This window comes from Ascaphus truei, unplaced genomic scaffold (genome assembly GCF_040206685.1).
Source record: "Ascaphus truei isolate aAscTru1 unplaced genomic scaffold, aAscTru1.hap1 HAP1_SCAFFOLD_295, whole genome shotgun sequence".
NCBI lineage: Eukaryota > Metazoa > Chordata > Amphibia > Anura > Ascaphidae > Ascaphus > Ascaphus truei.
In genome coordinates this window covers 231686-244637 of record NW_027455912.1, presented here as the reverse complement: position 1 = coordinate 244637, position 12952 = coordinate 231686, and positions in this window count along the sequence as shown.

The window sequence follows — 12952 nt, the reverse complement described above, 5'->3', positions numbered from 1 at the left end:
GCTGGATGAAGCCTCCCCAGTGATCTCCCCGGTCCTGCGGTTACAGCCTCTCTTCTCCACGTCGCTCCCACACATTCCCTCATCCTATCCTCTCCAGCCCGTGTCTCCCCACTGCTGGATGAAGCCTCCCCAATGATCTCCCAGGTGCTGTGGTTACAGCCTCTTCTCCATGCTGCTCCCACACATTCCCTCATCCCATCCTCCCCAGCCCGTGTCTCCCCACTGCTGGATGAAGCCTCCCCAATGATCTCCCAGGTGCTGTGGTTACAGCCTCTTCTCCATGCTGCTCCCACACATTCCCTCATCCCATCCTCTCCAGCCTGTGTCTCCCCACTGCTGGATGAAGCCTCCCCGGTGATCTCCCAGGTCCTGCGGTTACAGCCTCTTCTCCACGCTGCTCCCACACATTCCCTCATCCCATCCTCTCCAGCCCGTGTCTCCCCACTGCTGGATGAAGCCTCCCCTGGGATCCCCCAGGTCCTGCGGTTACAGCCACTCTTCTCCACGTCGCTCCCACACATTCCCTCATCCCATCCTCCCCAGCCCGGGTCTCCCCACTGCTGGATGAAGTCTCCCCAGTGATTTCCCAGGTCCTGCGGTTACAGCCTCTCTTCTCCACGTCGCTCCCACACACTCCCTCATCCCATCCTCCCCAGCCCGTGTCTCCCCACTGCTGGATGAAGTCTCCCCAGTGATCTCCCAGGTCCTGCGGTTACAGCCTCTCTTCTCCACGTCGCTCCCACACACTCCCTCATCCCATCCTCTCCAGCCCGTGTCTCCCCACTGCTGGATGAAGTCTCCCCAGTGATCTCCCAGGTCCTGCGGTTACAGCCCCTCTTCTCCACGTCGCTCCCACACATTCCCTCATCCCATCCTCTCCAGCCCGTGTCTCCCCACTGCTGGATGAAGCCTCCCCTGTGATCTCCCAGGTCCTGCGGTTACAGCCTCTTTTCTCCACGTCGCTCCCATACATTCCCTCATCCCATCCTCTCCAGCCCGTGTCTCCCCACTGCTGGATGAAGCCTCCCCAGTAATCCCCCAGGTCCTGCGGTTACAGCCTCTCTTCTCCACGTCGCTCCCACACATTCCCTCATCCCATCCTCTCCAGCCCGTGTCTCCCCACTGCTGGATGAAGCCTCCCCATGGATTCCCCAGGTCCTGCGGTTACAGCCTCTCCTCTCCACGTCGCTCCCACACATTCCCTCATCCCATCCTCTCCAGCCCGTGTCTCCCCACTGCTGGATGAAGTCTCCCCAGTGATCTCCCAGGTCCTGCGGTTACAGCCTCTCTTCTCCACGTCGCTCCCACACATTCCCTCATCCCATCCTCTCCAGCCCGTGTCTCCCCACTGCTGGATGAAGCCTCCCCAGGGATCCCCCAGGGCCTGCAGTTACAGCCTCTCCTCTCCACGTCGCTCCCACGCATTCCCTCATCCCATCCTCTCCAGCCCGTGTCTCCCCACTGCTGGATGAAGCCTCCCCAGGGATCCCCCAGGTCCTGCGGTTACAGCCTCTCCTCTCCACGTCGCTTCCACACACTCCCTCATCCCATCCTCCCCAGCCCGTGTCTCCCCACTGCTGGATGAAGTCTCCCCAGTGATCTCCCAGGTCCTGCGGTTGCAGCCTCTCTTCTCCACGTCTCTCCCACACATTCCCTCATCCCATCCTCTCCAGCCCGTGTCTCCCCACTGCTGGATGAAGTCTCAGTGATCCCCCAGGTCCTGCGGTTACAGCCTCTCTTCTCCACGTCGCTCCCACACATTCCCTCATCCCATCCTCTCCAGCCTGTGTCTCCCCACTGCTGGATGAGTCTCCCCAGTGATCCCCCAGGTCCTGCGGTTACAGCCTCTCTTCTCCACGTCGCTCCCACACATTCCCTCATCCCATCCTCTCCAGCCCGTGTCTCCCCACTGCTGGATGAAGTCTCCCCAGTGATCCCCCAGGTCCTGCGGTTACAGCCTCTCTTCTCCACGTCGCTCCCACACATTCCCTCATCCCATCCTCTCCAGCCCGTGTCTCCCCACTGCTGGATGAAGTCTCCCCAGTGATCTCCCAGGTCCTGCGGTTACAGCCTCTCTTCTCCACATCGCTCCCACACATTCCCTCATCCCATCCTCCCCAGCCCGTGTCTCCCCACTGCTGGATGAAGTCTCCCCAGTGATCCCCCAGGTCCTGCCGTTACAGCCTCTCTTCTCCACGTCACTCCCACACACGTTCTCATCCTCCTATCTTACATTGGGTCATCGTCTTGGTCTTTTCATTTTGGAATCCAGTTGAGTTCCATCTATGTCCAACGACGGTCATTTCTTCTGGTGTGTGCGTTTGTGTGCCAGCGTGTGCGTTTGTGTGCATGCGTGTGTGTGTGTGCATGCGTGTGTGTGTGTGTGCATGCGTTTGTGTGTGTGTGTGCGTGCGTACGTGTGTGCATGCGTGTCAGAAGCAGAGGACTCTCTCTTTGCAGTGTAGATATTTTGTAGGATGGATACCCCCCATATATTGGGAGATACCCAATCAGAGAACATACAGTAAGGACCGGCGCTTCTCAAGTTTAAAAGGCTGATATTTAATACTCAACGTTTTGACGTCCAACTGGGCTCATGAAAAAGGTGGAAACGTTGAGTATTAAATATCAGCTTTATGAATTTGGGAGCGCCTGTCCTCCCGTTCTCTGTATATGTATATGTATGTATATATACACACAAACACACACACACACACACACACACACACACACGTGTACATTGTAACACATTGACATTGATACATTTCTTATATTATAATATTTAAGGATAGATACTAATAGAAGGGGTTTATGTCATGGAACAAGGATCACATTTCTGCCCGACCCCTCTTCTGCTTGTCAGCTCCTTAAGTTCAGCTGCAGGCATTTGTTCCACATACACACACCGTGCCTGTGTGATGTATCAATATGTTGCCCTTTCTGACTGTGAGCAGGCAGCCAGTGAGTTGCTACAGCAACCTCTGAGCTTCTTCTCAGTATGGGCTAGTCTGCCCCCCCCTCCCGTTTGTTCTAAGATAGTCTGTGCCAAGACTATTCCCTTTACCCACACTGCCCCTCACTTCCTTTTCCACCATAACCTCTGGATGAGTGAGCACTCTGCTGTAAACTCCTGTACTGGTAGGATTATCTTTTTCACCTGCCTTTAACTACCAAGCACCCACAGAGAGACATTATCCCAACACCTACTTCTCTACACAAGTACCTGTTTTTACCTGCTTTCCACAAATAAAAAAAGAAACAGACTTGTTGTGCTTGGAAAAGAGGGCAGAGTTGACACTATCTGGGCTAAATCATCCTACATATGACCCTGGCTTTCAGAATAGTGAAAAAGATACCGTGTGCCTTACAGACACTTACAGGAGCTGCTACTCCAGACTCCATGATAACACAGAGCAGTCTCTGCAGACAAAAAAGCACAAAGCAGCTTACACTGCACAAGCAGCCTTTCAGACAGGGCAGCAAGCTTTAACCAGCAAACAACCTTGCACATGAGGCAGCAGCTTTGCAGACAAACAGTGCTCCTTACACAAAATCTAATTGCCTTTCTCTGTCTGAGTTCACCCTCTGCACAGCCCCATAGTGAGGAGTCACCATCTCACCTACCCCTGCCACGTCCCAATGGCTAGCGCCATCAAGGGCCACGCTACCGGACACCCGCCACGACACGGGTCAGAGCCACCGGACACCTGTGAGTACAGCTACCCCCACGCTGAACGCTGCAGGACACCGCTCGGCATCATCTGAGACAGTCGCCCATCGCTGACACAGGTAACAGACCGCACGCCACACGCACTGGCTAAAGGCCTACACACACCTACAGCATGGCAGAACTCAGAGCCTCACCAGACATCACGCAGGAAAGCGATCACTCAGACAGAGAGACCGCTGCGCAACTGCAACAGGCGCAGGCAGACCCAAGGCCCAAACGGACAGTCACACTGACACAAAAGGCCCGTGAAAAATATGAGACTGACATTGAAGCGCACCGCGCTAAATTAGAGTTGGCCTGGAACACTACCATACTTGGGATACGCAATGTCGCCGCCGCTGGCAATTCTGTACAACAGCTCGAGCAGGCAATAACTCAAATAAAGATAGACCACTTATGCTACCAAGGGCTATCCGAGGCATACGTCACTTACCTGGCCAGGGCTAATACCGGCGAAAGCCTGCAAGAAAGGGACTTACAGCACAATATTGACTTGACACGTGACAGCCGCGTGCGAACCTCTATCACGGAAGCCGAGAGTAAGAGGAAAGACCTTTTGCTGGAAACCGCATCGCAGCGCTCAAGCACATCCAGGCATTCTTCAAGGTCAGCGAGATCAGCGCGATCTAACGTGTCCAGCGCTAGCGCAAGCGCTACCAAGGCGCGAGCCTCCGCAGAGGCCGCACGTGCCCGGGCCGAATATGGTCGGAGAGAGGCAGCCGTAAGGGCAGAAAGAGCGCGCATAGAAGAGGAGGAGGAGAACGCCGCCGCCGCTGCCAATGCCGCCGCCGCTGCCAATGCCATTGCCGCTGCTACCGCCGCCGCTGTGCGCAGAAAGGCCGAATTGGACGCGGATCTAGAAGCTCTAAGCAAAGAAGAGGACGCCGCTACCGCCATGGCCCAAGCCGAAGTCCTAGAAGCAGCCGCGCAACAGGATGGCGTGGAGCAACCGTACAGACGGATTGCATCAGAGGATCCAATCCAACGCACCGAAGACTACGTAAGGAGCCTCTTCAGTGTAAATACCAGCGCACCATCTCTACACGGAGGGAGTGACTCCGCAGACACCAAAGACTTGCTAGGTCCACAAGGAGAAGACGCTGTTCCTTCAATGGTACATGCTGCCTGGGATAGCCACAGCCGCAACAGTGATCCACACGCCAGCGCGCACACGGATGCACTACAACGGGCTCGCCATCCAGGTACACCCACACGGGAAAACACAGCCCCTCACACCGACCAGCAGTCATCACGCGTCCACGCCAAGGAAGAGGCGACCGCACGAACCCTCCCAGCAACTACCTCAGAACGGGACAAACACGCCGATGCCTCAGGCCTGACAGACATAGCCAAGTACATGATCCGGCGTGACCTGGTGCAAGCAGGACTCATCAGCTTCGACAACCGCCCTGAGAACTACCGGACTTGGAAGTTCACGTTCAAAGACGCAATCAACAGCTTGGACTTCTCAGCAAGGGAAGAGCTCAACCTGCTGTTCAAGTTCCTGGGGAACGAATCCAGGGAGCACGCGAAGAGACTTCGGGCGGAAAACGCGCACCAACCCCAAGTAGGTCTTGACCTAGTGTGGGAAAGGCTAGAAGAGTCCTACGGCAGCCCCGAAGCAGTCGAGGATTCACTCTTCAAAAGAGACGACAGCTTCCCCAAGATCACAACTAAAGACTACTCGAAGTTACGAGAGCTCGGGGACCTGCTGCAAGAACTGGAGTTCGCAAGGAAAGACCATTCCTTAATCGGTCTCAACGTCCTAGACTCAGCTCGTGGAGTGAGACCCATCCTGGAGAAGCTACCCTTCAACCTCTAAGAAAGATGGATTTCACAAGGTTCCAAATACAAAAGGGAGAAGCAAGTCGTCTACCCCCCATTCTCATTCTTCGTGAGCTTCATCCGCGAAGCGGCAAGGACAAGGAACGATCCCAGTTTCATCTTAGGTGCGCAAACCACATACAGTGCAAGCAGCCTGAGGAACGAGAGACCAGTGACGAGATATGGTAACACCCAAACACCCATCTCGGTCCACAGGACGAACGTGCCTCCCACGACCCAAACTACTCCCGATCAGTCGGTCGCCAGAGACAAGGAACCAAGGGACCTTAACAAAGAGTGCCCTATACACAAAAGGCCGCATCCACTTAACGAGTGTATCGGATTCAGAATGAAACCCATAGAGGAGCGAAAGAACTTACTCAGGGAATGGGGAGCTTGTTTCAAATGTTGTGCTTCCACAACTCATTTATTCAAAGACTGTAAAGAAGAAATCAAATGTACAGTGTGTGAAAGTGACAAGCACGTGACATCATTACACCCAGAGGCGCTGACACTCCACCAATTCAACAACCCATCCTCCGTAGCAGAGCATGGCGGGGAGGAAGGAGAAGGAGAGCCAACATCCGTCACATCTCAGCGCACCGAGGTTTGCGGAAAAGAAAGCGACAAAATATCCTGCTCCAAAATATGCCTTGTCGCAGTGCACCCCCAGGGACAACCGGAGAAGGCTATTCGGATGTATGCAATCCTCGACGACCAAAGCAACCGATCATTGGCGAAGACGGAGTTCTTCAACCTATTCAACTTACAAGACAATGCCTCACCCTACACCCTCAGAACCTGTGCAGGGTCAACTGAGACAACAGGGAGAAGAGCAAGCGGTTACGTCATATGTTCAGTGGATAACAGAGTGAAGATAGCTCTCCCCACACTCATCGAGTGCAACCACATGGCCACAAACAGGGACGAGATTCCCACACCAGACGTGGCACGCCATTACCCGCACCTCAGAGGAATAGCCAACTACATCCTTCCGGTAGAACAAGGCGCCAAGATCTTGCTGCTGCTCGTTAGGGACATCATGAGGGTACATAAAGTCCGTAAACAGCATAACAGACCCCACAATGCGCCATACGCCCAAAGACTTGACCTAGGATGGGTGATAGTGGGCAACACGTGCACTGACAAAGAGCACAGACAAGACTATGTTGACACCCGCAGAACGGTGGTAACAGAATGTGGACACACATCTCTCTCTGAACCATGTCTTGGCCATCTCCAAGTGACAGAAGGGCCAAGTGAAGAGAAAAGACAAGGTCATACCCCTGAGATCAACAAAAACATCCTCACATCGGGGGGATGTGACAATGGCCTAGGATGATTAGCGGTTCAGACAACCAAGGATGACGAGTCGACTCCACTGAAGGAAGAAAGTAACCTCCCAAAGGTGACCGACAAAGGGATCGTCCAAAAGACAATAAACAATCGGACGATCCTCTCGCGAGCAATGGCACGGCTAGGACGTACAGTCATTCCACTCCACAGAGTATCCAGCGATAAAGCAGCCAGCTGTCACGGCTGGCATAACCGCAAAGTATTGCGCCCTACAGGTGAAGCCACAGTGTCAAAATGACTGTTTGTTCACACATGTAAGAGGAGACAGTTGCAGAGACATTTCCCAAAAGGATTTACAAGGACAAAAGAGACTGTTCTTCGTCATGTCCAGGGAGAGAACAACCTCCTGAGGGCAGTCAACAAAGAGACACAAAAGCGTTTCACCAAATTACGTGGAGATGTTCTCGTGCAAGAGAAGCGCACCAATGACCTACGGTGCACAGCGTTTCAGACAACAAGGGACAACGACAAGCAAACACCATCGAGGGAAGATAGAGGATTCCCGAGGTTAACAACCAATGAGCTCTCCAAAGACGGACCAGGCAGTTGGGTGAACCCGCTACCATTCCGTTCACCAAGAAGGCGCTTCCCAAACAATGGAGAACATGCCATCTCTAGGTTCACTTCGCACCTCTGCGACCTACAAAGGGAACCAGAGACCAAGAACAACTTTGTGGCCTTCATCCAGAAGATATTCCTTACCGGCCACGCAAAGCCAGCACCTCTGTCTCCCTGAACGACGCCCTCTTTACTGGACTAGATTCGACAACCAGTCTTCCAGGAGTGTTGTTCCGCTTCTGCAAGGAGCCAAAAGCCATCTCTTTCTGCCAAACGCCAGGTGATAGAGCGACAGGCTACCACGACTGGCATACCTACAAGGGGATGCATTCTGTGGGTAAAACTACAGAGACAAAAAGACTGTTCTCTCACAAGGCGAAAAGGAAACAGTGCCAGAGACTTTTACACAAAGACATTGTGGTGCAACCAGCAAACCTGGAGCTGTGCACCCACGCTGCATCCTTTGCCAAAGAACCTTGGCCAAGGGACCTTGATACCAGTGATACCGGCCGGTGTTACATCGCTATGTGGACATGGACTCTTGCATTGTTTGAGAATGTGATGTTATCTTTGTTATGCATTGCACATATGTTCCACATATTCCAATGATATAGTGGTATCTCCAGATACCAGACGGGGAGTGTCATGGAACAAGGATCACATTTCTGCCCGACCCCCCTTCTGCTTGTCAGCTCCTTAAGTTCAGCTGCAGGCATTTGTTCCACATACACACACCGTGCCTGTGTGATGTATCAATATGTTGCCCTTTCTGCCTGTGAGCAGGCAGCCAGTGAGTTGCTAGAGCAACCTCTGAGCTTCTTCTCAGTATGGGCTAGTCTGCCCCCCCTCCCGTTTGTTCTAAGATAGTCTGTGCCAAGACTATTCCCTTTACCCACACTGCCCCTCACTTCCTTTTCCACCATAACCTCTGGATGAGTGAGCACTCTGCTGTAAACTCCTGTACTGGTAGGATTATCTTTTTCACCTGCCTTTAACTACCAAGCACCCACAGAGAGGCATTATCCCAACACCTACATCTCTACACAAGTTCCTGTTTTTCACCTGCTTTCCACAAATAAAGTAAAGAAAAGAAACAGAACTTGTTGTGCTTGGAAAAGAGGGCAGAGTTGACACTATCTGGGCTAAATCATCCTACATATGACCCTGGCTTTCAGAATAGTTTAATACATATATCTATTAGCTAATGTTTGTACGGCTAAGTTGATATTGTTGGTTTTAATGTCCATGATGCCGACATACAATATGTCTTTCCCTGATCGGCGTAACGCTCCCTGGTATAACTGGTATAACTGGCCGGGATAACGCCGGTTCCTCGGATTCAACAGGAGTTTTTTCTTCTGCTATACTCGCCAGTTCTCCATTTCTTTTGTTTTTTTTGACCCCGGACGGCAGCGGAGCCGGTGCCATGTGGCTATTTAAATCTCATCAGATTGTCGGCGTCCATACTCTGTGACAAAGCGCCCTGTGCGAAACGCGTGTGGTTCTCTTCCCCGGTCTTTGTGCCAATAATGTTTTTTTGCAATTAGCATTGGCAGTCCAGGACTGGGGGTTTCTTGTGCTGTCCATCACCATTTTATATATATATATATATATATATATATATATATATATATATATATATATATATAAATATATATATATATATATATATATATATATATACACACACACATATATATACACATATATATAGTTAGGGTAAGTGTGTATTCTAATGAGAGCACAATAAGAGGCTATTTTGGTATACCAGCCACCCACCGGGGTGACACATGACGTATATTTAACATAGAAATGACAACGCGCTTATACCGAATTTATGATACTGGTATCATTAAATTCGATATTATTAACACGATCCATCTATTATTGTCGTGGTTAGTAACTTGCCCGTTAAACATTGATAACGAGTATGGATAAGGGCATTTAGGAGATCAGGAAGACCCTGGGATGGGGTGTCTCCACCGTCAGACACATGAATAAATAATCCCTCTTAATGATGCCATTTTGGACTGCGCCAGTGTATACGCCAACACTGGAAGGCAACTGCGGTGAGCGCTAAGACTCGCATTGTGTACTATCCCCCGTATACTAACGTTATTCACCAATAACAAGCTGGTGTATATTGTGCACGATGCTAATATATATCATTAGGCACTAACATGTCATGGACAGGCCCTCTGTACATGTATAGGCCCTCTGTACATGTATAGGCCCTCTGTACATGAACAGGCCCTCTGTACATGTATAGGCCCTCTGTACATGTATAGGCCCTCTGCACATGGACGGGCCCTCTGTACATGTATAGGCCCTCTGCACATGGACAGGCCCTCTGTACATGGACAGGCCCTCTGTACATGTATAGGCCCTCTGTACATGTATAGGCCCTCTGTACATGTATAGGCCCTCTGTACATGTATAGGCCCTCTGTACATGTATAGGCCCTCTGTACATGTATAGGCCCTCTGTACATGTATAGGCCCTCTGTACATGTATAGGCCCTCTGTACATGTATAGGCCCTCTGTACATGTATAGGCCCTCTGTACATGTATAGGCCCTCTGTACATGGACGGGCCCTCTGCACATGTATGGGCCCTCTGTACATGTATAGGCCCTCTGCACATGGACAGGCCCTCTGTACATGTATAGGCCCTCTGTACATGGACAGGCCCTCTGTACATGGACGGGCCCTCTGTACATGGACAGGCCCTCTGTACATGTATAGGCCCTCTGTACATGTATAGGCCCTCTGTACATGTATAGGCCCTCTGTACATGTATAGGCCCTCTGTACATGGACAGGCCCTCTGTACATGTATAGGCCCTCTGTACATGGACGGGCCCTCTGTACATGGACAGGCCCTCTGTACATGTATAGGCCCTCTGTACATGTATAGGCCCTCTGTACATGTATAGGCCCTCTGTACATGTATAGGCCCTCTGTACATGGACAGGCCCTCTGTACATGTATAGGCCCTCTGTACATGTATAGGCCCTCTGTACATGGACAGGCCCTCTGTACATGTATAGGCCCTCTGTACATGGACAGGCCCTCTGTACATGTATAGGCCCTCTGTACATGGACAGGCCCTCTGTACATGGACGGGCCCTCTGTACATGGACGGGCCCTCTGTACATGTATAGGCCCTCTGTACATGGACAGGCCCTCTGTACATGTATAGGCCCTCTGTACATGTATAGGCCCTCTGTACATGTATAGGCCCTCTGCACATGGACGGGCCCTCTGTACATGGACAGGCCCTCTGTACATGGACGGGCCCTCTGTACATGTATAGGCCCTCTGTACATGGACAGGCCCTCTGTACATGTATAGGCCCTCTGTACATGTATAGGCCCTCTGTACATGTATAGGCCCTCTGTACACGGACGGGCCCTCTGTACATGGACAGGCCCTCTGTACATGGACGGGCCCTCTGTACATGGACAGGCCCTCTGTACATGGACGGGCCCTCTGTACATGTATAGGCCCTCTGTACATGTATAGGCCCTCTGTACATGTATAGGCCCTCTGTACACGGACGGGCCCTCTGTACATGGACAGGCCCTCTGTACATGGACGGGCCCTCTGTACATGGACAGGCCCTCTGTACATGGACGGGCCCTCTGTACATGGACGGGCCCTCTGTACATGTATAGGCCCTCTGTACATGGACGGGCCCTCTGTACATGGACAGGCCCTCTGTACATGTATAGGCCCTCTGTACATGTATAGGCCCTCTGTACATGGACAGGCCCTCTGTACATGTATAGGCCCTCTGTACATGTATAGGCCCTCTGTACATGGACAGGCCCTCTGTACATGTATAGGCCCTCTGTACATGTATAGGCCCTCTGTACATGGACAGGCCCTCTGTACATGTATAGGCCCTCTGTACATGTATAGGCCCTCTGTACATGTATAGGCCCTCTGTACATGTATAGGCCCTCTGTACATGGACAGGCCCTCTGTACATGTATAGGCCCTCTGTACATGTATAGGCCCTCTGTACATGGACAGGCCCTCTGTACATGTATAGGCCCTCTGTACATGGACAGGCCCTCTGTACATGTATAGGCCCTCTGTACATGGACAGGCCCTCTGTACATGTATAGGCCCTCTGTACATGGACAGGCCCTCTGTACATGGACAGGCCCTCTGTACATGGACGGGCCCTCTGTACATGGACGGGCCCTCTGTACATGTATAGGCCCTCTGTACATGGACAGGCCCTCTGTACATGTATAGGCCCTCTGTACATGGACAGGCCCTCTGTACATGGACGGGCCCTCTGTACATGGACGGGCCCTCTGTACATGGACAGGCCCTCTGTACATGTATAGGCCCTCTGTACATGTATAGGCCCTCTGTACATGGACAGGCCCTCTGTACATGGACGGGCCCTCTGTACATGGACAGGCCCTCTGTACATGGACAGGCCCTCTGTACATGGACAGGCCCTCTGTACATGGACGGGCCCTCTGTACATGGACAGGCCCTCTGTACATGTATAGGCCCTCTGTACATGGACAGGCCCTCTGTACATGTATAGGCCCTCTGTACATGGACGGGCCCTCTGTACATGTATAGGCCCTCTGTACATGGACAGGCCCTCTGTACATGTATAGGCCCTCTGTACATGGACGGGCCCTCTGTACATGTATAGGCCCTCTGTACATGGACGGGCCCTCTGTACATGGACGGGCCCTCTGTACATGTATAGGCCCTCTGTACATGGACAGGCCCTCTGTACATGGACAGGCCCTCTGTACATGTATAGGCCCTCTGTACATGTATAGGCCCTCTGTACATGGACAGGCCCTCTGTACATGTATAGGCCCTCTGTACATGGACAGGCCCTCTGTACATGTATAGGCCCTCTGTACATGGACAGGCCCTCTGTACATGTATAGGCCCTCTGTACATGGACAGGCCCTCTGTACATGTATAGGCCCTCTGTACATGGACAGGCCCTCTGTACATGGACAGGCCCTCTGTACATGGACGGGCCCTCTGTACATGTATAGGCCCTCTGTACATGTATAGGCCCTCTGTACATGGACGGGCCCTCTGTACATGGACGGGCCCTCTGTACATGGACAGGCCCTCTGTACATGGACGGGCCCTCTGTACATGTATAGGCCCTCTGTACATGTATAGGCCCTCTGTACATGGACAGGCCCTCTGTACATGGACAGGCCCTCTGTACATGGACAGGCCCTCTGTACATGGACGGGCCCTCTGTACATGGACGGGCCCTCTGTACATGGACAGGCCCTCTGTACATGGACAGGCCCTCTGTACATGTATAGGCCCTCTGTACATGGACAGGCCCTCTGTACATGTATAGGCCCTCTGTACATGTATAGGCCCTCTGTACATGTATAGGCCCTCTGTACATGGACAGGCCCTCTGTACATGTATAGGCCCTCTGTACATGGACGGGCCCTCTGTACATGGACGGGCCC